This window comes from Nannobrachium achirus (assembly GCF_963921795.1).
Source record: "Nannobrachium achirus genome assembly, chromosome: 19".
NCBI lineage: Eukaryota > Metazoa > Chordata > Actinopteri > Myctophiformes > Myctophidae > Nannobrachium > Nannobrachium achirus.
Genome location: NC_137826.1, coordinates 17,157,587 through 17,180,799, shown reverse-complemented (window position 1 = coordinate 17,180,799; position 23,213 = coordinate 17,157,587). Strand labels below are relative to the sequence as shown.

Here is a 23,213-nt window from a genome sequence, read left to right as displayed (position 1 = left end):
GGCGAGAGGAAGGCAGGCAACACAAAGATGATAAAACATGAGCGAGAGACTGAGGAGAAACGCTTTGGAACGCACATCACAGCAGTTTCCCTCTACTTCTTATAGCCAAAAGCATGAATCCGTGGCTGTTTCAGAAATAAATCCCCATGTAATGCACGACCCGACTCAGTTCAATCGGTTAGGTTAGCAGACATGAGCGGCATTATTAGCGAGGAGTTTGATATCGTCGCGGTCAGGCACAAGCCTCTTATTTGCATATTTTTACATTTTGTGTTTATTTTTTGTTTTTTTCATAAATGAATGCACTACTTGATCATACTACTGCATCACACAGAATTATGAAAAGTAGCCGCTCACCAAAATTAGCTGAAGATTTTGGTGAACATTTGATGTCGCCCCCACAATAGGATTGCCAGGTTTCCCGTGTTTTCTTTTCTTTTTTTTCTTTTTATTGATTGAATACTTTATTAACAGTTTTGCAAAAAGTACAGAGGTACAGTTGTACAATAATGCTAAAAGGATAACACAAATAACGCAGAGGGCTTGTTTCCATTATGGTCCTGGGTATTCAATTCAGACATACAATAAATACATTATAAGAAATCATTAATACTAGTAAGACACCTCAGGTCGCGCCAGTTCTTGGCTATCTGGCCAGTGATGTATATCAGACCAGTTACCCAATATCAAGAGTGCCTGTTGAGATTGGCAGAACATGCCCATATATGGGCATTACCAAATATGGGCATTCCCAGATATGCCCTTAATATTGATGACATTGGGACAGAGATCTCCATATATGGGCATAAAACGGACAAGGACGTAATTAATTTGCAAGTGTGATCTGGGAATGCCCATATATGGGCATTCCCAGATATGCCCTTAATATTGATGACACTGGGACAGGAATCTCCATATAGGCATAAAACGGACAAGGATGTAATTAATTTGCAAGTGTGATCTGGGAATGCCCATATGGGCATGTTCTGACATCACATTGTCGACTATATAAAAGGGACATGAAGCCAGAGTATGATGTCAGAGCAGCAAACCCATTCTGTTAAGAGTGGTTCCCCTACATCACAGTGACATCAGAGCATGATGTCAGAGTGATGTCACAGTGACAAGGGAACCAATAGACTGTCAAAATGTGTACTGACTGACTGAAGGAAGGACTGACACAGACAGACGGAGACAAGCTGCGACATTTCTCATGGTATACTGCGACCTTTGGTCGCAACTAGGAGCAGTATATTTACAGAAAAACTCCGTCACTTTTATGACAGTTTTGAAGGAGGGTACATTTTAAATATTTATGTTATGTGTGTTGAAAGACAACACGCCAAGATGTCCCCCACTTCTACCCTAGTTCCTCCGCTCAACACCACCGACCACACACTGATCTACTTCTACAGCTGCGGTTCCTTCTGCCGCGCAGGCGTGAGCAGCGCGCCGCGCGCGCACACACCCAGCCAGCGACATAACCTTGTTACACAAAAGCATTCTAATTAATCAACACCGCACAACGTCAGTGAAGCGTGCGCTTCATCACAACCCAGTGTGTGTGTGTGTGTGTGTGTGTGTGTGTGTGTGTGTGTGTGTGTGTGTGTGTGTGTGTGTGTGTTGGTTGTTCAAGTGTGTGAGTCAGTCACAAATGAGCTGCCAAAAGCCTGGGAGGGAAATAATTAATTAATAATAGAGAATTAAAAAAAAAGAAGGAAACAGGAACTAGACATCAGCTGGCTTGAACACCCGACTTCACTGGAGGCCAGTGTTATTCTCCTCTTGTCCAGCTCCCACACTGGGCCACAGCATGTCTCTGAAGTCAAATCTTTATATAATCTAGCTGCTGCAGAAACCTCTTATTATAATCTAACTTTTTGTGGGTTTATTTGTAAATTCTAAAGATTAGTTTTTGGGCTTTAATGTCTTTATTGATAGGACAGTAGACTGACAGGAAATGGGGAGAGTGATGGGGAGTGACACTATGGGCTGTCACGATTATGACATTTTACATGACGATTAATTGTCACTCAAATAATTGTGATTAACGATTTAATTGTGTTTTTGTCGTTGACAATCACAGCACAGTATCTTTGTGTAATGTTGGAGTGCCCATTGGGCAGATCTTTATGCCCATATATGGTGTTACATTTTGGCGTGCCCGTTGGGCAGATCTTTATGCCCATACATGGTGTTCCGTGTCCAGGCCAGTCTGGAATGTCAGTACTACATCAGGGTATGACGTCAGAATATGACGTGATGTCAGCATGCAGACACACGGTTACCATGGCCGCGAAACTGCGTAGTATCAGTGAAGTCAGCATGCAGATGGTCAGATGGACAGACATTAGCTAAATTAATAGTTTTGGGGTGTTGTGTGAAAATACAAGGGGGTGAAGACAACAGCCAGCCCCATGGCCTCCCCTAAGTAACAAGAAATCTTGTGAAATAAATAAAATGTTGTCAACCAATCATCAAGGACGATGATACACGAAAGAAGAAGAAGATCATATGTCCAAAAATGTTACTTTTCAGGATTCTAATTCAGAAATAGCAACAAATAGTCGATCTACAATCTCAAACCACATCACATACAGTAGGCCTAGATCTGCTTTAATTTTGTGTGACACAAAGTGGCGAAGTAGGACATTCATTTCCGGAGGAAAGAAAAGAGGCTAAAGTCTGGAGATAAGCGGTTTCTGCCCGACAACAACGATATACAGCTCAAGGTCATAGTGGAGTCATACAGCACAACACCTATGTTCTATTGTTTTACATTGTTTCCTTCAACTCTCTGTTGTCTTGATAACGTCTCCCTCGCAAAAGATAATTCTTCTCAAGTTAGTGGATTCCCTGGTGGTTAAATGAAATAAGAGAAGAGACCCGTAAGGTGAAGCGTCCACCATACACTTGGTTCCGTTTGTACACTCTGTTCAGAGTTAGAACACTGAATTCACTGTGTACTACTACACGTAGAATAATACATCTCTGGTGTCGGGTTATGAAATCTTTCGAAAGTCTTTCATCTCATCTCACACACAGCACAACGACCTTACATAATCTATCCACTGACGTACAACAATTACACTTGGCAAGAACAGCATGGTTTTGCAGGAGATTAATGGTAGTTTTGCATATATTTTATATATATATATATAGGCAGGCAGAAACCTTGTATCTCCAAGTTTTACATGTGTACATTTTTTCGCAAAGCCCTGCTACAGCATAAAAGGCTGTCGCATAAAAGTAGTGAAAACAGCAGATCTACAAGCACTTTGTTGTGTGCTTGTAGATCGGCTGTTTTCACTAGTTTAAATCATATTTAAAATGATAAATACAAAACAAACGGTTTTGGACATACAAGGTTTCCACCCGACAACGACGATATATATATATACTGTATATATATATGTGTGTGTGTGTGTGTGTGTGTGTGTGTGTGTGTGTGTGTGTGTGTGTGTGTGTGTATATATATTTTTTTCTTTTTATCGTAGCCTGATTACCTCCTCTTGGCTCACCTCCACAGACTTGATTGGCTCGTTAAGTGAGGTGACTGTTCTGGTGGCTAATTACATAGTGTATTAATTATGTATGCAAACATCGTGTGCTGCCTCAAGCGTCTCTCGTTTACTGAACCAGTGGTTCTCGACCACTCGGAAATATTGACAGGATCCGCGGTCCACTCATCTGACCACAGGCACCAAGGGTCCAAATGGACCCTTGAGGGTCAGTAACTTTGTAAGTGTACAAATGGAACCAAATGGACCCAAGAGTTGAATTAGATGTGAGGATTTTACAGTGTAGATTTAGGGGATCCCATGCAGAGATTCAATAAAAAAATAAAAAAATAAAATGTGGATCTGTGTGTGGCTTTAATGCATAATTATCAAACTCGGGGTACTTTGAAATGAACCACTTAAACCCCCAGCATCTGAATTCTGGGGAAATCTCTCATGGGGAAAATATACTGATCTACCGATGTACAAGCTCACACAACGCACTGTGTTATTGTAGGTCGACACTGAAGAAAAGACAGAAAAGACACAAGCATATAGAGTGCTGAGGGACCAACTGGGTTTAACCACTTAAACCTCAGCATCTGTATAATTTGTGGGCAATGCAGAAAATAGCAGATCGACAAGCTCACAGCACGTCGATCAGCTATATTTCCCCACAATAACAGAAAACAGAATGAAGACCCTAGTATAGCGCCCTGAGAATCCAGTCAACCATAACCATATAGGGTTTAAGTGGTTAGCTGCACTAAAGGACCTGCAGACACCATGCTCTAGTTAAATGACTATCCAATGGCTGAGAGGCAAAGAGCCACTGTAGCTGAACCCAGGGACGTGCAGAGAATGTTAGAGAGGCAGGGGCTGAATTTTCCAAAAGGGCCTTTTGGTGATAATATCGAAAATAGCAGACCTCCACGCTCAACGCTTCGCAGCGCAACACGTTGTGAGCTTGGAGGTCGGCTATTTTCAATACTTAATACCACACTAAACATAACACACTATCAAGCCAATACTGGAGATGTGGCGTACAACATGGATTTCTACACAGAGAGGGCAATTCTTTCAACATAAGACGCTGCATTCAAGTTCAGGAGAGCTTGGACAAGGCAATTCTCTTGAATGCTGCCTTCAGGTATGGCATGGAAAGAGAGCATTTGCACTTCTTTCACCAGAGTAAAAACAGCATTCATGCATGGTCTGGAGAGGGCACTTTTTTACAGAGGGGTAAAAGGGCAGGGGCTCAAGCCCCCTTTGCTGTCTATGCGTGCACGTGCCTGGCTGAACCTGTGAGTGGCTTTTTTTCCCCCTCAGAAGCTTTTTTAGGAAGTGAAAGGAGTTCTTATAATGTGTGATATGAAATGTGAGCTTACCATAATCACAGTAATCCTTCATCATTATTCCATCATATTCAAGGGCTTTTGGGGGAGAAATGAGACAAACTCCAGTCACTTTCACTTTAGAGCCCCGCAGAAGGGAGATGTGTGTGTCTGCCTGTGTCCAGCTGACACACCTTGACCCTCGTTAATGCACTGTCAAATAAGCCTACATCTAATGATTTGACAGTGCATTAACGAGCGCCATTAGATTCTAATCTATAGCATCAAAGAGATTTATTTACAAGTGACCCACTCTGGCTGGATTGATATTTTGTTCAAGTTGTTGTTAATATCTAAACAAAACTCGGTAAAGTCGAGACGACAAGAATATGACTATGATTTAAGTGGAATTTATATGTATGCAGTATCCCCCTCATAATGACATGGCCAAAATAGGGATGGCATGGGGATCAAACAAATGGAAGCCAGATGGATGAAAGATGACCATTTTGATGCATTCTGACTGACAGTCGTATAAGGTCTTTGTTTCAGGTCGATGAGAATAACAAGTTAATTAATACATAATGAGAATACCCTAGAAATCCTATTAACAGCGTTGCCTTTGTTTTAAGGCAGAATAGCATCAATTTGTCTGTGATAAAAGCAAGACAACAAACACAATGAAATAACTAGACTGCACTGAATCAATCAATGCAGTCGAGTAAACACCAGTGTCTCTTCCATGTTTTCTTTCTTTAATAGTCGAGTTGGATAAATGAAGCCTGTTTTGTAAGGCTAATGTTTTATTTGTTATTTAAAAAAAAAAAAAAAAAAAAGTCTATTTATATTTATGTTAAGCTACAGTTAATTAGGACATTATATGCTTTATAATATGTATAGGCCTAGGCTGTTATCCATCTACTGCAAAACCAATAAAACATAACAGTTTATTTCCCTGACTGATAGATCAAGCAACTTTCTGAATTATTCAATAATGCACACAACCACACACACAACGGACCAAAATAGACAGGCATGACGACATCATACGATTCACACACAACAGCAACTCGCCATGAAATATTTAACAAAGAAGTTATTTTCGCATGTAGGTAGCGTGTGTCTGTCTGGTGAGTTCATTCCGCTCACTCTAAATAGGCTAATCTCCGAATCAAATTCCAACCAGATCACTGACGAACAGACAGTTACACAACAATCAACTGTCAATTAACATCTCCGTCCAAAACATTTCCCCCCTTTTTTCTTTTCTTTTTCCCCCCTCCAAAACAATATAAAGCCAACATTAAAGGCAAACAATCATCCATAGCAGTTTTCGAATAATGCAGAACCTCACACTGACACGAGCCATACTACAAACATTATGTGGACAATTAACTTCAGCGAGCCACAACAGCTCACTGCCGAAAAGAACAGATTTTTCAAGCGATAAAGCGGGGTAGGCTAGACACAACGGAGTCTAAAATCACTCGTCAACTGAGTAAAAAAATAAGAACCATCTCTTAATTCCTACCTTCAATGTCTTCCAGCATGATGGTGGAAATAAAAAAAACACAGTGTTATTCCAAAAGGCAAAAAGAATAGCAGCGGGTTTGAACGGGAAGAAAAGATACTAAGCTGGTGTCGTCGATCTACACGGTGTGAACGCGGTGCTGTAGTGAGGGTATTATGTCATGGAGCTAATGTATGATGGAGTCAACTGAATGGAAGTGAGCCTGCCAGCGCTCATAGGCTACAGATGCTGACGCGTGCGCAAACTGTGACGCGCACCGGGGAGAGCGTGGTCCATCTATGTTTCAACTGCAGCTGATCTGAGCGCTGGGGGGGGGGGGGAGAGAGAGAGAGAGAGAGAGAGAGACAGAGACAGAGACAGAGAGAGAAAGAGAGAGAGAGACAGAGAGAGAGCGAGAGAGAGAGGGGGGGGGGGGGGGTGAAAGATAGAGGGAGAGAGAGAGAGAACTAGACATAGCAATTCTGGGAAATTGCAAGTGTGGTTGCCCTGAAGCTCACACTTGCAAATGGATTCCGTCTTAGAATTTTCCCCATTTAAGTCAATAGAGAAAATGAACTTGTACAGTATATTAATGGCCATAAATGGAGATCTCTGACTCAGTCCTTGTCCCTTTTATACCCATATATGGAGATCCCTGCCATCAGTAAGCCCATCTTGGAATGCCCATACGGACATACTGTGTCAGTCTCATGTGGTCTATATGTTAGACATCTATGATATCAGTCATGTCCATATTTGGGAAAATGTTGCATTTTAATTCACAGATAAACTAATATAAATTAAATGATAATATAGTCCTACAGCATATCTCATAGAAAAATGCAAGCAAACGATTCCCGATTGACATAATATGGCCCGAGTGCGTGCAGCGGGAGTGGGAGTACAGCGCAGCAAAATGAAGTTTATCCAGAAAGTCGGACAAGGAGGCTACTATAGTGTGGTTGCCCAACCACATTAACGAGAGAGAGAGAGAGAGAGAGAGAGAGAGAGAGAGAGAGAGAGAGAGAGCGAGAGAGCAGTACTGCAGAAAGATATACATACTGTATGACATGAGTTTAGTGTATTTTTGTTCTGACCTTGTCTTTTAGTTTAAATGTCACTGAAGTAGACAATGATGTCACTGAACTGATATAACAAGAGGCTTATGAATGTATTATTATGTATGATCATTATTATGATTATTATGAATAATTATTAAGTGATTATATTGGGTGATTTGAGCCTGCACTACAGACGCACACCGCACGCACGCATGCACGCACGCGCGCACGCGCATTGCACTGACTTTCCAGGTTGCATGAAGCAGTTTGAGGCAGAAACAGAGTGAGATGCTGTCCTCCTGTGATAACAAACGATGCTGAGACCACACCCACAGACCCATGCTCACCTCACTTACACCCTCACAACTCATCCCTGACAGTCACACACACAGACACAACTCAGTGCGGAGCATGGAGACAGACGGACACACACACACACACACACACACACACACACACACACACACACACACACACACACACACACACACACACACACACACACACACACACACACACACACACACACACACACACACATGCACGCACACACACAGACAGAACTCATCCTAGCGGAGCAGGGAGACAGATGGACAGACAGAGCAGGGAGACAGATGGACAGACAACACCTATAGTGTTAAATATGTTCTTGTCACATTAGTTCACTGCAGTGTGCACGTCGTGTGCATGTGTAAAAACAAACACCCTCTGTGTGTTGGTAAACACTTTGTGCACTGCAACAGATGACAATGTCTGGCTCACACAGTCATTCACTACACACGCGCAGACACACACACACACACACACACAAGCATGCACAAAGGCGTATGTGTGCGTACACTACACACACTGATGAGACAGATCCATAAGTATCACTAGCACTATCACACCTTGCCTTGTGTTGTCTGTCTTGTGGAGGACCATGAGGAGAGTTGACTGACTCACTCACTCTACCTTCAAACCACACTACTCTCTCCAACCGCCTTAAAAAAGCACCAATCAGTCGTCTAGCTTCCCAAAAGAAATGACCCCCCATCCACCCACTGTTTCTCTCTAAAGATACTTTTACTGCTCCTATTGATGATTTATCTAATAGCATGTCTTTATATGGATTTATTAATTGAATACACAGGACCTGGACACTGCTCCTACAGATCTTTGCCCTAAAATCACGCAAAGCGGTACACAGTATCTCTAAAGTCATGTCATCAACATGGATCTGTCCCATTTCCAATATTCCCTCCTGATTGGCTACCATTGCCTTCTAAAGTTTGTGTATGCGACCTGACGGTCGCCTATCTCCCGATTAGGGAGTCTTACTGGTGATTTATCGAATAGTATTATATGTCTTTATAGGACTTTATTAATTAATTGAATACACAGGACCACAATGGGAACAAGCAGCTCTCAGGGCTTTTTATGTTATCCTATTAGCATTATTGTATAACTGTACCTAAGCACAATCATGACGTTGCTTCACGAACAAAGATCTAGGGAGGCGGATGTCCACGTCTGCTGCAGGCACGTTGGTGACTGATGAGGCCTATACGTGACAGGCAAACTCGGCCACAACCACCGCAGGGAAACAAATTCTCAGATGTTTGCGCTGCATTCACGGTCTTTCTTTTTCTTCTCTTTTCTTCTAAAGCGGACCGTCGGTTTCTCTCGAAGGTAGACACAGCCCCATCGATGGTGTGACGCCAAGTCACACGATTGGATGCGAGGGTAGGCCACTGGAGCTGATCAATGTGACATACACGGAGGGATTTCTTTAGGCAGTCCTTATACATCTTCTTTGGGCCCCGATGGTTCAGTGGCCAGAGGAGAGTTCACCGTACAGCACAACTTTTGGCAGGCGATGATCCTCCATCCTAGCGCTGTGTCCCACCCAACGCAGCTGGGACTTCAACAGTGGGGCCTCTATGCTGATCGTATCCGCCTGCACGAGAACCTCAGTATTTGTAGTGAAGTCACTCCAGGAAGAGGAGGATAGTGCGGATGTTGAGGACCTCAGCACTCTTTACAAACTGTTAATAAGGTATTCAATCAATCAATCAAAACTCACTCAGTCTGCAGGTCTCTCTCTCTCCATCTGTTTGACCTGACCTAATATACACTTCATCCTTGTGTGAACTCGGTACATACAGTATCCTCCAGGCCTCATCTCCCGAACTGAAGACAGCATCTATGTATATAATCCAGGTGTCTTGGGTCACCGATGGCTGAAGGCACATACCTCATACCGACACTGTCGGGCAGAAACCTCGTATCTCCAAGTTTCAAAATGTTCATGTTTCATAAAGTGAAGCCCTGCTTCACCATACAAGAGTGTCGCACAAGGCTAGTGAAAATAGCAGATCCGTAGATCAGCTATTTTCACTATTTTAAATCATTTTTAAGGTGATAAACACAAAACGAACGGTTTTAGACATACAAGGTTTCCACCCGACAACAACGATACAGTAGGCTCTGATGTAGCCTGACAGCGAGCCACAGGTTTGATTCACGAGCCCGACGACCTTTGCACAGTTTGCAGTCACTCTAAAGTGGTAAATGGTGCATTTATATTGCACCTTTATCCAAGGCACTTTACAGAGATTGTGCATTACATTCACCCCATTCACACACGCATTCATACACCGATGGCAGAGGAAACCATGCAAGGCACCAAGCTGCTTATGAATAAAGGAAGAAAAGCTCCCCCACAGGAGTCTGTCTGTACACTAAAGTATGCATGTCTGTCCTCCTCATACTACATCCAGATCCACTCATCTGACCTTTAGGGCTGTCACGATCATGACATTTTCCATGATGATTAATTGTCAAACTAAATCATTTGTGATTAACGATTTAATTGTGTTTTTCAAAAAATAGCTGATCTACAAGCTGCACAAGCGCACAAGTTCACATTCTCAGAGTAGACATTGTGAGCCATCAGCTATTTTCTAAACATTTTGAAGAATTTTTTCTTCTGTTATCCCTGGCTCAAAATCGTGTCAGACGGATTCTGCAGTGTATTACACTAGTAATAATCCTTTTTGGGTCCTTGACTTGACAATGTTTGAGAACCACTGTAGAGAAATAATAAATCCTAATCTTACCATTGCAGAAATGAAAGGCGAAAAAAAGATATAAGACTGAGCGAAGAGTTGGAATTGTGGACATGAAATTACCTTTTTTTAAATCAACCTTTAGCACACACAAGTTAGCAACACATTCTCACAGCAGACATCGAGATGATCTTTTGATAATTAGTTCATTTCTATTCATGATGCAAGCTCTCAGAAAGAGCTTCAGGGAGTTCCATTCACTTCTTTATTTTGATTGAAACCGTATCTCTCTTTCATCCACCTCACTAGTTATGTCCTGACTGAACTCTCAGCTGCCGTGTTTCTTTTGTCTTTTTCACTGAGGTTTGTTTGATAGCAGGCGACGAAGGCTTTAAGACTGAAACCAGATCAAAGTGATGAAGTGATGCTGGCTGTAGAGTAGATTACTTGATTGCTTGATTTTGGGGTAATTGGGTCATGGGTCCGAGGTCAGCGGATTTGACCCGGGGAGAGCAAAATCACTCTCACCTTTGTTGAGGTGTCCGAATGTTGATGACGTCATCACATCACACACGACACGACCCACCAATTATTTTGGGGGGTCCCCAGACATTGTTTTCTCACTCTACTGTAAACAAACCAACATAAAGTTTAAGTGTATATAGAGGGTATCTTTACATTTCTAAAGTGCCAATTTAAGGACTTTTTAATACCTCTAAAATGGTAAATTAAACATGCAGGCAGAAATTGTGAAAATAGCAGATCTACATGTTCACAACGCCTCTCATCGCGAGGCGTTGTGAACTTGTGAGCATCTGCTATTTTCACAATAGAAAGTATTATTATTTTTTTTTCAACTTCGACTTTCGACTTTTTCTGGTGGGAGTCGACTTGTGTAACGAAGTCGACTGAGTCGACTTGACGACTTTTTCGTTAATGCCCTACTAGACCTATCCCATAATACATCAGGAAATGTAGCGTACAAACAAAGGTCACCATCGCAAACCTCTGGGATAGTATGTGCCATCATGCATCGCACTGAAAGACAAATGCTGTCGTTTATGAGGCATGCAATGTCTTGATTTCCGACACGCAGTCTTTATTCACCATCATTACCTTTGACCTTGAGTGACCTTGAAAGCTCAAACTCAAGGCCACCAGATTTATATTTCTCAAGTTGCATCGTGACTTGTTGTGATCTTGTAGAGCAGCTATTTTCTCTGTTTTAAAATGTTTTTCAAATAATAATAAAAAAAGGAATGGTTTTGGACATAGAGTACAAGGTATCCAGTAACAGGCACAGGCACACATAGACATCAAAGGGGGCTTGAGCCCCTGCCCTTTTACCCATGTGTAAAAAGTGCCCTCTCCAGACCATGAACGCAGTTTTTACTATGGTGACCGTGAAAGAAATGCAAATGCCCTCTTTCCATGCCATACCTGAAGGCATCATTCAAGAGAATTGCCTTGTCCAAACTCTCCTGAACTTGAATGCATGTTGAAAGAATTGCCCTCTCTATGTAGAAATCCATGCCGTTACACCACATCTCTCAACCACATATTGCATTTACTATGCTAAAATAGCTGACCTCCAAGCTCACAACGCGTCGTGCTGCAATGCGTTGTGAGCTTGGAGGTCTGCTATTTTGGATATTTTCACCAAAAGGCCCTTTTAGAAATTTCAACCCCTGCCTCTCTAACCAACTCTGCACGTCCCCGTCCAGTAATGCAATAAAATGCAATCAAAAACACAAATTACACCTCGATACAAACACAAATAAAACAGCTACGGCAGACCTCAGTTTTTATTGACTGAAGTAAACTTTTAAAATCGCCCACAGGGATGAAGTGCTCCGGTTTAATGTCTTTCTAGAACTAATTCCAGGACTATAGACCATAAAAAAACAAAATGGCATCTTCCTAAATTCTGTGGATGTTTTCTTTTACAGCACCCAAATATGTATTTATTTTGTTCTGTTTTGTTCTTGTGTGTGGCATTACTTTTACTCCAGAGAGAGCGAGAGAGAGAGAGAGAGAGAGAGAGAGAGGATGCCGAGGCAAGATGGAGAGATTGAACAGTCACTTGACTGACCTGTCAATCACAACTAATGGCATTGTGAAAAAACAGGCAGGGAAACATTCACATAGCTATACCATCCACCTCTTATAGACCATTTCAAACCATAATGAACTCATGTTCTGTTTCCTAATACCAATTTTTAACCACTTAAGTTCTATATATACTTTGTCACAGGACAAATAGTGAAAATTCACACAATTTCAGACTTCGGGCATTTAAATATATGCCAATATAATAATGAATCTATAATCACTACTGTAGTGTATAACCAACCATGAGCAGACTGGATGTGTCAGGGTTTTGGTTTGGCATTGACTAAATCGTAAATAAAAATGTTATGGATTCGGTGTCTTGCTCAAGTACACTTCGACACCAACTTGACACCAGGGGGAGCCGGGTATCGAACAAAGAACTTTTCATTTCCCAAGTGACTGCTTTACACCCCCTCCCCCAAGGGTGTTTGAATGTTTGTACAGACTGAGAGTCAATTTCACGGACAAATAGTAAATCATACATCTTTATTTTTTTGTAATATTATTTGTTTTCATTGTCCTAAGGCAGTTGTCCCAAGTTGCTTCTTGCTAAGTCACTAATTGCACATTGTGAATTCAATCCAAGTTCAGGTTAGCGAAAAGAAGAAAGAAATGCTTTGTATTCACTGGACGGAGGGTGTTTTTAAGGCAGTTTGTGGTGCAGAATGATAAATACACAGACAGACAGACATTATGGATCCCCTGAGGAAATGCTGGCATCACGGCAGTTAACAGGATTAAGTATTTAAAAACAGGATATGGTACAAGTGTAGAGTATTAAAAATGAGACAGTAAAAACAGAACAATTCAATAAATAAATATACTTGCTCTATTATTTTTCCTTAAGTTACAGTCGAATAGTATTATGCATTATGTTTGTCTTGTGTCTCTACTTATAGGACGGAGCAGATCTACAAGCTCAAAACGCATCGCTTTCACATCACGTTTCGGCCTTGTGGATCTGCTACTTTTGATGCTTTGGGTGTGACACTGTGGTATGATCAGGTAGGGCATTCATTTGCAAAATAAATATAACATTTGGAGATTAGAGGTTTCTGCCAGACAGCAATGATACTGTAAGTGTAGCAGTGAAGAGAAATAGTATAGCGTGAATTATGGGATCGCATTCAAATGCAAGGTTCAGCCAAAAGTCGTGGAAGCGAGCCATAGCGTGACATCAGTCTAAATGTCGGCACTCGTGCACTGTTCTGCTGGCAGAGCATGCATCCTCAAGAGAATACAGCACAGACAGTACATTCTTCTGTTCAAGACTTTGGCCATTATGAGCACCAAAGCTCTTGTTAACTTCTGTAGCAGTTCCTTTTTCGACCACGAGTAAAGTATTTGACAGGTTCTGTATCCGTTTCCATGATGTTGTTGTTGGGCAGAAAACGCCTATGTCCATATTGTAACTTTTAGCGTTTTTTTTTTGTAGTAGTAGATTAATGACCCTACTGGATCATACTATATAGAGTACACAAAAGCATCATAAGTAGCAGATCCACAGGCTCAAAACACTGCTATTGCTTTTGTATTTGAATCCTGAACAGTACAGTAAGTAGTTAGCACATAATTATGAGGTTTCCAGTTCCACCGACAGCGACGATATGCTCTGACTGAGATATGATTCATAGAAACTAGTTTGGGCCTTGCTCAGGGCTCATGAGGTTGGTAGTAACCCTGAGCTCTGGGAACACAGAACATATTACTCTCAAAATGTTCCAAACAATAGGTTTTGTATTACTGCTGTATCACCATATGGTTGTTGCAACCTAACGGCTCAGGATTGCAGACTGCAAACTGCTCCATACAAAGTCAAGAGGGCTTCCAAAAACATTGACGCAGAACTACCACAATCTTATAGTATTTACATCACTCGCTGTAAAAGGAGAGACCAAAACATCATTAAGGAGCTACAGTACACTGCACTGCTTATGTTTTGTTCTCGCTCCTTCTGTCTAGAGAAACATTACCAGAGCGTCAAATCACACTCACGTCTCAGTACTCTGTCCATAAGCAGTATGAACAGCTGACACACATAATTGCTGTTGTAAATTATATTGTCAATATAATGTACCAGCATGAGTGTTTTGTGTACACAATTGATGAAGGCCTGTAATATGTTGGTTTTGTGATGGTGCGTTGCGGCAGAGATTGCTAAAGCATATGTATTTCATTGTGTTCTAATTCCCGTCCCAATAAAGTTAACAATGCATGCCTGCCCGCCACCCGATCCAGAGATCACCCCAGTCCTCCACGACCTTCACTGGCTCTCAGCTAAACAAAGTATTTCAAAATACTGCTCACCACCTACAAGGCCCTCAACAACCAAGCTCCCCGCCACCTCTCTGACCTCCTTCAGCGCCAAGTCCGCTCCCTCAGGTCTGGTGATGCCAACCTCCTGGATGTCCCCACGAGAGCCACGACAAAGAAATGGACCTGGGGTGACATGGCCTTTTCAGTTGCAGCCCCCTACCTTTGGAACAGCTCACATCTAAGCAATACCCCACCCTTATGACCTGTTCAAAGCCTCCCTCAAAACCCACCTTTTCAGACTCGCATTCCCCACCTACTTCCATTCCACCTCCCTGCCTTTACATTTTTCAATGTTTAGCCTTTTTACTAGTTATTCTACTAATAAAGTTATTTTTGTCAAATTTGCTCCGTTTTGTAAAGCGACTTTGAGTATTAAGAAAACCGCGATATAAATGTTATGTATTATTATTGTTATACGATTTACAAATTAGGCATTTAGCAGACGCTCTTAATCCAGAGCGATTTACAATAAGGTAATACATCAAAACAATAATCAAGCTAATACATCAATAAATCAACATTAATACATCAAATACATAGAAATATCAATCTAGAAAAAACAACGTAGGTAGTCCGAGCACCTAATCAAATCTTTATATAAAAACCTAAAAATAAAAATGCTATCTAGCTTTCATGTATGGTCATAGGGGGAAGGCTAGTGCTACAGTAAGTGCTATGGGCCTAGGTGAAGTCTGAATAGGTGAGTCTTCAAGCCATGGCGGAAGCTAGGAAGTGAGTCTGTTGTTCTAAGTGCGACAGGGAGTTTATTCCACAGTTTGGGGGCCAGGAGGGGGACGAGTGGACTTTTGTCCTTTAGTGAGGGTTCTGTCATCATCCCTGTGTTAGCTGATCTGATTATAAAGTTGAACGGAACTGAACTATAAGCTTGGCACCACCACCGTTGACTTTCTCCCCCCAAAAATAATAACGAGAGTCAAACTGAGAACATAATGGCAAAAATGACATCCGCCGACAAGGTCAGTGACGCACGTTGGAACGCCACGTGGCGCTCCGAGCGCCACACTGCGCTAATTGGCTTGTCTGTTTAGCATAACTCCAGGTGGCGATGCCACAGGGCGATCGTCACGGGGAGAAAGCGAGGCCACGCGTGCGTCCCGTGCTGCGCATGAGATTGAGGTTCAGAGTCGAGACACAGACAGAATAACAATTAGGCGCGAGTAGGGAGAGAACATGAATAATTTGGCAGTTTTGTCTCGTTCCGTTGTTCAAACTCGCAGTACCGAGCAGGCCATGTTGCTGCTGGTGGTTGTACCGACGCAGATAGCAACCTACTCGCTCATATGTGACTCATTGAACTCTGTCTCATCATCGCATATAGCTTCTGCCCCGCAGCCAGTGTGGAACAATCTCTTCTATTCATTGTTGGATATGGCCTTGCTGTCTTGTTGTGTACTACACCGTGTGAGGAGTCATCTTGGCGTGAAAAGATGTAATTTACTTCTCGTGAAAAGTCTTGTGAAACTGTCTGACACAAAAATGGGTACAGCTTGGCACTGTGGCATATACAGTACTGTACAGGGGTATAAATATGGTGCTATCCTTGTTTTAGAGAGAGAAATACTACCACTGATCTGCATCATATACATATTTCTCCCATGACCTCATGGATTAAAAACCTCCACCTTTGAAATACTCAGGTGTCTCAAGAGTCTGTTTGCCTCAACTATCCTGACTGATGCAGAATTCCTCGACGTACATCTTCCACCATACAGTACTTGTAGTATATCGTCTCTGTCGGGTGGAAACCTGGTATGTCCAAAACTGTTACTTTTCAGGATACAAATTGATAAACAGCTAAACTACCCCCTCAAAACGCATCACTTCACGTCACATTTGGAGCTTGTGGATCTGCTACTTTTGATGCTTGACTATCAGGCCAAATAACTCTTCTACAATTCTTTTTTTTTTCTTTTTTCTTTTTTTTAACGCTTTATTTTAATTTTCAATTTTCAACAAATAATCATACATGTATTGTACATTCGGCACCTTCCACAATGTTTTAATGCTATATAGAGAGTAATTTTGCTTATTAGCATTGATAACAGGACACTGCTATTTAGACCAGAAGAGTATTCTGTTCACACCAAAGCAATATATTTTTAAGCATCTTAAAAATATGGCCAGCTCATTCATGTGCCAGAATGAAGACGATACAGGGAAGAAGAAGCAGGACATCCGCTTTATTTACAACTCATTTACAAGTACACACAAGTCATTTACAAGTACACACTGTAAGGGGGAAGCATTCGACAATTGTGGGGGCAAAAATGGTCTGTCTACAAGAGTCTACCATCTGACTTACTCACACACAGCCTAAAATGCTTCAAACTGCCCGTGCATGTAAAACCTCAACAAGTAGTATTTCTGGTGCCAATTCCATTGTAAAAAAAAAGGCATGAGATCATATCAATTGCCTGCTGTTTCTGACATTTGGTTCAAGATGAGAGCTTGTCAGTCAGCGCCGAGCCAGGATGGGGAAGGAAGTGACTGCCATGTATGGCCGCTAATGTCTGTCTGTGCTATTGTATGTATCTATCTCTGAATGGACCACATGCTCTCACTTGTTCCACGTTCCCATGGCAACCAAGAGCAAGTCAGTTACAGTTAGCTACCCTCGCTAGTATTAACTCTCTCTCTCTCTCTCTCTCTCTCTCTCTCTCTCTCTCTCTCTCTCTCTCTCTCTCTCTCTCTCTCTCTCTCTCTCTCTCTCTCTCTCTCTCTCTCTCTCTCTCTCACAATATCCTTGAGCGAAACTACAAGTTATCAGAATCCCAAAACATATTTATATTCACTTTGTCCGTGCTGTTCAGTTCAGTGCTATTCAGTTCAATGCACAGCTGTTCAGTTCAATTCAATGCACAGCTGTTCAGTTCAATGCACAGCTGTTCAGTTCAATTCAATGCACAGCTGTTCAGTTCAATTCAATGCACAGCTGTTCAGTTCAATGCACTGCTGTTCAGTTCAATGCACTGCTGTTCAGTTCAATGCAGTGCTATTCAGTTCAATGCACAGCTGTTCAGTTCAATGCAGTGCTGTTCAGTTCAATGCACTGCTGTTCAGTTCAATGCAGTGCTATTCAGTTCAATGCACAGCTGTTGAGTTCAATTCAATGCACAGCTGTTCAATTCAATGCACTGCTGTTCAGTTCAATGCACTGCTGTTCAGTTCAATGCACAGCTGTTCAGTTCAATTCAATGCACAGCTGTTCAATTCAATGCACAGCTGTTCAATTCAATGCACTGCTGTTCAGTTCAATGCACTGCTATTCAGTTCAATGCACAGCTGTTCAGTTCAATTCAATGCACAGCTGTTCAATTCAATGCACTGCTGTTCAATTCAATGCAGTGCTGTTCTGTTCAGTTCAATGCAGTGCTGTTCAGTTCAATGCAGTGCTATTCAGTTCAATGCACAGCTGTTCAGTTCAATTCAATGCACAGCTGTTCAGTTCAATGCACAGCTGTTCAATTCAATGCACTGCTGTTCAATTCAATGCACTGCTGTTCAGTTCAATGCAGTGCTGTTCTGTTCAGTTCAATGCAGTGCTGTTCAGTTCAATGCAGTGCTGCTCAGTTCAATGCACTGCTGTTCAATTCAATGCACTGCTATTCAGTTCAATGCACAGCTGTTCAGTTCAATTCAATGCACAGCTGTTCAGTTCAATGCAGTGCTGTTCAATTCAATGCACTGCTGTTCAATTCAATGCACAGCTGTTCAGTTCAATGCAGTGCTGTTCAGTTCAATTCAATGCACAGCTGTTCAGTTCAATGCACAGCTGTTCAGTTCAATGCACAGCTGTTCAGTTCAATTCAATGCACAGCTGTTCAGTTCAATTCAATGCACAGCTGTTCAGTTCAATGCACAGCTGTTCAGTTCAATGCACAGCTGTTCAGTTCAATTCAATGCACAGCTGTTCAGTTCAATGCACAGCTGTTCAGTTCAATGCAGTGCTGTTCAGTTCAATGCACTGCTGTTCAGTTCAATGCAGTGCTGTTCAGTTCAATGCACTGCTGTTCAGTTCAATGCACTGCTGTTCAGTTCAATGCAGTGCTGTTCAGTTCAATGCACTGCTGTTCAGTTCAATGCACTGCTGTTCAGTTCAATGCACTGCTGTTCAGTTCAATGCACTGCTGTTCAGTTCAATGCAGTGCTGTTCAGTTCAATGCACTGCTGTTCAGTTCAATGCAGTGCTGTTCAGTTCAATGCACTGCTGTTCAGTTCAATGCAGTGCTGTTCAGTTCAATGCACTGCTGTTCAGTTCAATGCACTGCTGTTCAGTTCAATGCAGTGCTGTTCAGTTCAATGCACTGCTGTTCAGTTCAATGCACTGCTGTTCAGTTCAATGCACTGCTGTTCAGTTCAATGCACTGCTGTTCAGTTCAATGCACTGCTGTTCAGTTCAATGCACTGCTGTTCAGTTCAATGCACTGCTGTTCAGTTCAATGCACTGCTGTTCAGTTCAATGCAGTGCTGTTCAGTTCAATGCACTGCTGTTCAGTTCAATGCAGTGCTATTCAGTTCAATGCACAGCTGTTCAGTTCAATTCAATGCACAGCTGTTCAGTTCAATGCACTGCTGTTCAGTTCAATGCACTGCTGTTCAGTTCAATGCACAGCCGTTCAGTTCAATGCACTGCTGTTCAATTCAATGTATAGCTGTTCAATTCATTGTAGTGCTGTTCAATGCTGTTCAGCACAATGCAGTGATGTTCAGTTATGTTCAGTGTAGTGCCATTCGGTGCAGTCATGTACCATTAGACACACAACACAAAGACATACAGTACATAATAATACTTCATAACAGAGAGTCACTCCAACAACCCTTCCCTCTGTGGTAAAAGAAACCAGATACTGTATGAGATGCAAGTGTCCAAGTGCATTTGAGAGTGTGTATTCTATATTCTATACAGTATGTCCATCTTCCCACACATTTAATACATATTTGATATCTGCTGCTAAGTGATGTCTCTTACTTGCATCAGAGACAGAGGTACTCTGCCGTATTTTTGATTTAATTGTTTTGAGTACACTCCTTATTTATATTTCATATATTGTTGTTTTGAAATTTGACATGAAATTTGAAGTGTGTGTGTGTGTGTGTGTGTGTGTGTGTGTGTGTGTGTGTGTGTGTGTGTGTGTGTGTGTGTGTGCGTGTGTGCGCGTGTGTCCGAAAATCTGTATGAGTGTTGTGTTGAACAGTTTCTGTGTGTTGCATCATCGCCACATGCACATGCACGCACACCATAATAATTTGAATAATATATTTTTTTAAACCCTCCACATGTTTGCTTTGTCCCCAACAAGGTTCCATTTGGATTGGAGACCCGTGTCGCATGTCCTTCCTGTCTATTGACTGTCCTAAGACAGCCTCCCAATATACACTATAATAACTAGTAAGACGCCTAAGGGCGACAAGCGACGGTCACGCCATGTCTTGGCCATATGGCCAGTGATGTACTGTATATTGGACCAGTTACCCATATATGGAGATCCATGTACTGTACCGTATATGGAGATATGCTGTCCTATGATGTCTATGACATCATACATACTTTCATGCCCATACATGGAGATCCCTGTCTGTAGAACCAGCCACACAGATATGGGCTGTCTTGGCCATATATGGATTCTGTAATGTGGTATGTGGCCGATGTGGCCTCCATATATGGGCATTCCCATATGCAGTCCTGTTAGATATGGGCTTAATATTGATGACATCAGGGATCTCCATATATGGGCATAAAATGTACAAGTACATGGACAAGTACCTGGAAATGTCTCAGAGACGTAACCGCAATCCAACCCTTGATGCCGAGTCTATACAGTACACCCATACAGTATATTTATATATTTTAATCAGAACATCTCAACTTCACTTCAACATCACCCTTCCATAATATCATCATCATCTTCATCCTATTGACTGTCCCTCTGTGGTTCATTAGTGAGTCAGGTGTGTGAACAGTGTGTTCCGAAATGCAGGGTTGAGTCACCCCTCACCCCCCTCACATTCTTATTCTCACCTCTCTGAAACTATTATACATATTTTACACTCACCGTTAGCCTATTTGTAAGATGTCACGCACATGTGCGCAAAACAACCCATAAAACAACAATTTCTCTTGTGAGGACCAGGACGATTGCCCTCACACATTACTTATTTGTCAAATTCTACTATACTATATGGTTATTTCTTTGGCAGTCTAGTTAATCGTCCCTGTTGGATGGAAACATGTTTCAAAACTGTTTATTTTCACGATTCAAATTCAAAAGCAGCAAAAGTAGCAGATCGCCAAGCTTGAAGCTCTGTTTTGGTATAGTATTGAATCATTTAGAAAAAAAAGAAAAGAAAACGTAAAATATGGAGATAAGAGGTTTCTGCTCACACCTGCAAACACGCGCACACACGCGCACGCACACACACACACACACACACACACACACACACACATACACACACACGCACACACACACACTTAATAACAGCGCCAGACACTCCTCAGACCCGGTGATTATGTTTGAGTGCTGAGCTCGTGCTGCTTTCATTTGCTGCAACACTGATTCAATAATGGAGGAGATCATGCTGTACCTGGGAGTGTGTAATGCATGAAAAACCCATTATAACAAGAACAACTCCCCTGTTATGTACGCTTCTCTCAACCTCTTCTGGATCAGAAGCATGTTACGTGGTCAGATGGATGGGCCGCGTGCGTCTTCAGAGCATGTTCATTTCAACGATCAGTCAATCGAATTTCCCTTTTTTTTAAGGTATTAAAGAAACAATACCACTCTTTTATCCCTAGATACAGTTTATCACTCAGTACTTAGATGTATTACTAGTGAAAGCTATGGCACTCACCATTGTATAGTCTATATGACAAATATATACAGTGCAGTTGGCAGGCAGAAGAACAATCAGTCCAAAAATGCAAATAGCCTAGGTAAAAGCAACAAACCAAATCATCCAAGACAAAACACAAAGTATAAACTGACAGTAATTGCAGTTACATCAACCACTTTTATTTACTTATTTTGGATTTTGCGCATGAATCCCTGAATGGAAAACAATTTTGAAAAAAAAAAACAGTTTTACACTTGAGGGAGGTGGATTTTGAGTCTATAAAGAAAATGAAATGCGCTAATAGAGGATGGAAACAAAGGCCAAATAGGTTTTGAGGTAGAAAACATTGAACTAGCATGATTATGCACAGTTTATAGCTTAATATTTTGTATAATTAGCCTAGTATTGTAAGTAGAAGCCAGATCGGGTTTAATAACCAAACGCATTTCTACCAAAGAATAAATTCAGCTCATGATAAATTTAGGCTAATGAATGCTCTAATTTCAGTACACTTTATATTAAAGTACACTTTAATATAAGATCTAAATAAGAATATCTCTCATCATAATACTCACACTTTCTGTGATACCTTTTGTCCTCATAATGTAGAAGGTAATAACTGCATCCATCTTTGGAACTCGGGTGAAACTTTGATCCAAATAAAGTCGATCATTTAGGGTTTATATAGCCTACAGTCAAGGACACAAGGACCAAGTCAAGGTAAACTAACTGTAGGCAAGGCAAAAGTGCTGTAGCTATCGTTGCGCACAGCGCGGCTTAGCCTACCCACATTATAGTAACTTGGGTGCTGCTCAGGTTGGCAAGAATAGTACTGTACCGGTGGTGAGGGCCGATGCAATTAATTAATTATTCTGTGATGGTTTCTGTCATCATACTGTATATAGCAGTTGATAACGGGGACGTGCTGGCCATTGGGAAAAGCAAGAAAACTCCCGAACGGCCGGTTCATTTCCGGCCGGTCCAGGCTGGCCATTAGGAAAAAATATAAAAAATAAAATGTCGGCCTTCGTTCCATTTTGGGGGATGGGCGGCCAACAAAGTAAATCGTCACTGTCGGGCAGAAACCTCGTATCTCCAAGTTTCAAATGCATAATTTTTTTCGCAAAGCAAAGCCCTGCTTCATCATATAAGGCTGTTGCACAAAAGTAGTGAAAACAGCCGATCTACAAGCACACAACGCCTCGCACCGTGTGCTTGTAGATCGGCTGTTTTCACTAGTTTAAATCATTTTTAAAATGATAAATACAAAACAAACGGTTTTGGACATACAAGGTTTCCAGGGCCTCTCCAACTCTTTTTCCCGGGCTGAATCAGGGGCCCAGCACATCCCTGGTTGATAACTGTATGCAAGTCCAACTTTGATCGGTGGTCCAAATAAAGTTAATCATTTATGCAAGGGTTTATTTTCAGTCAAGGACCAACCCTAACAAGCATGTTTGTTACACCCAGCG

General features: G+C 41.7%; 1 protein-coding gene across 1 annotated transcript in view; it reads right to left on the bottom strand.

The window, feature by feature from the left end:
• The window catches only part of dclk1a (doublecortin-like kinase 1a), a gene marked incomplete at both ends in the record, with an annotated part of 130,839 nt that overhangs the window by 49,584 nt on the left and 58,042 nt on the right, over positions 1-23,213 (bottom strand). The gene's annotated exons all lie outside the window — the stretch shown is intronic.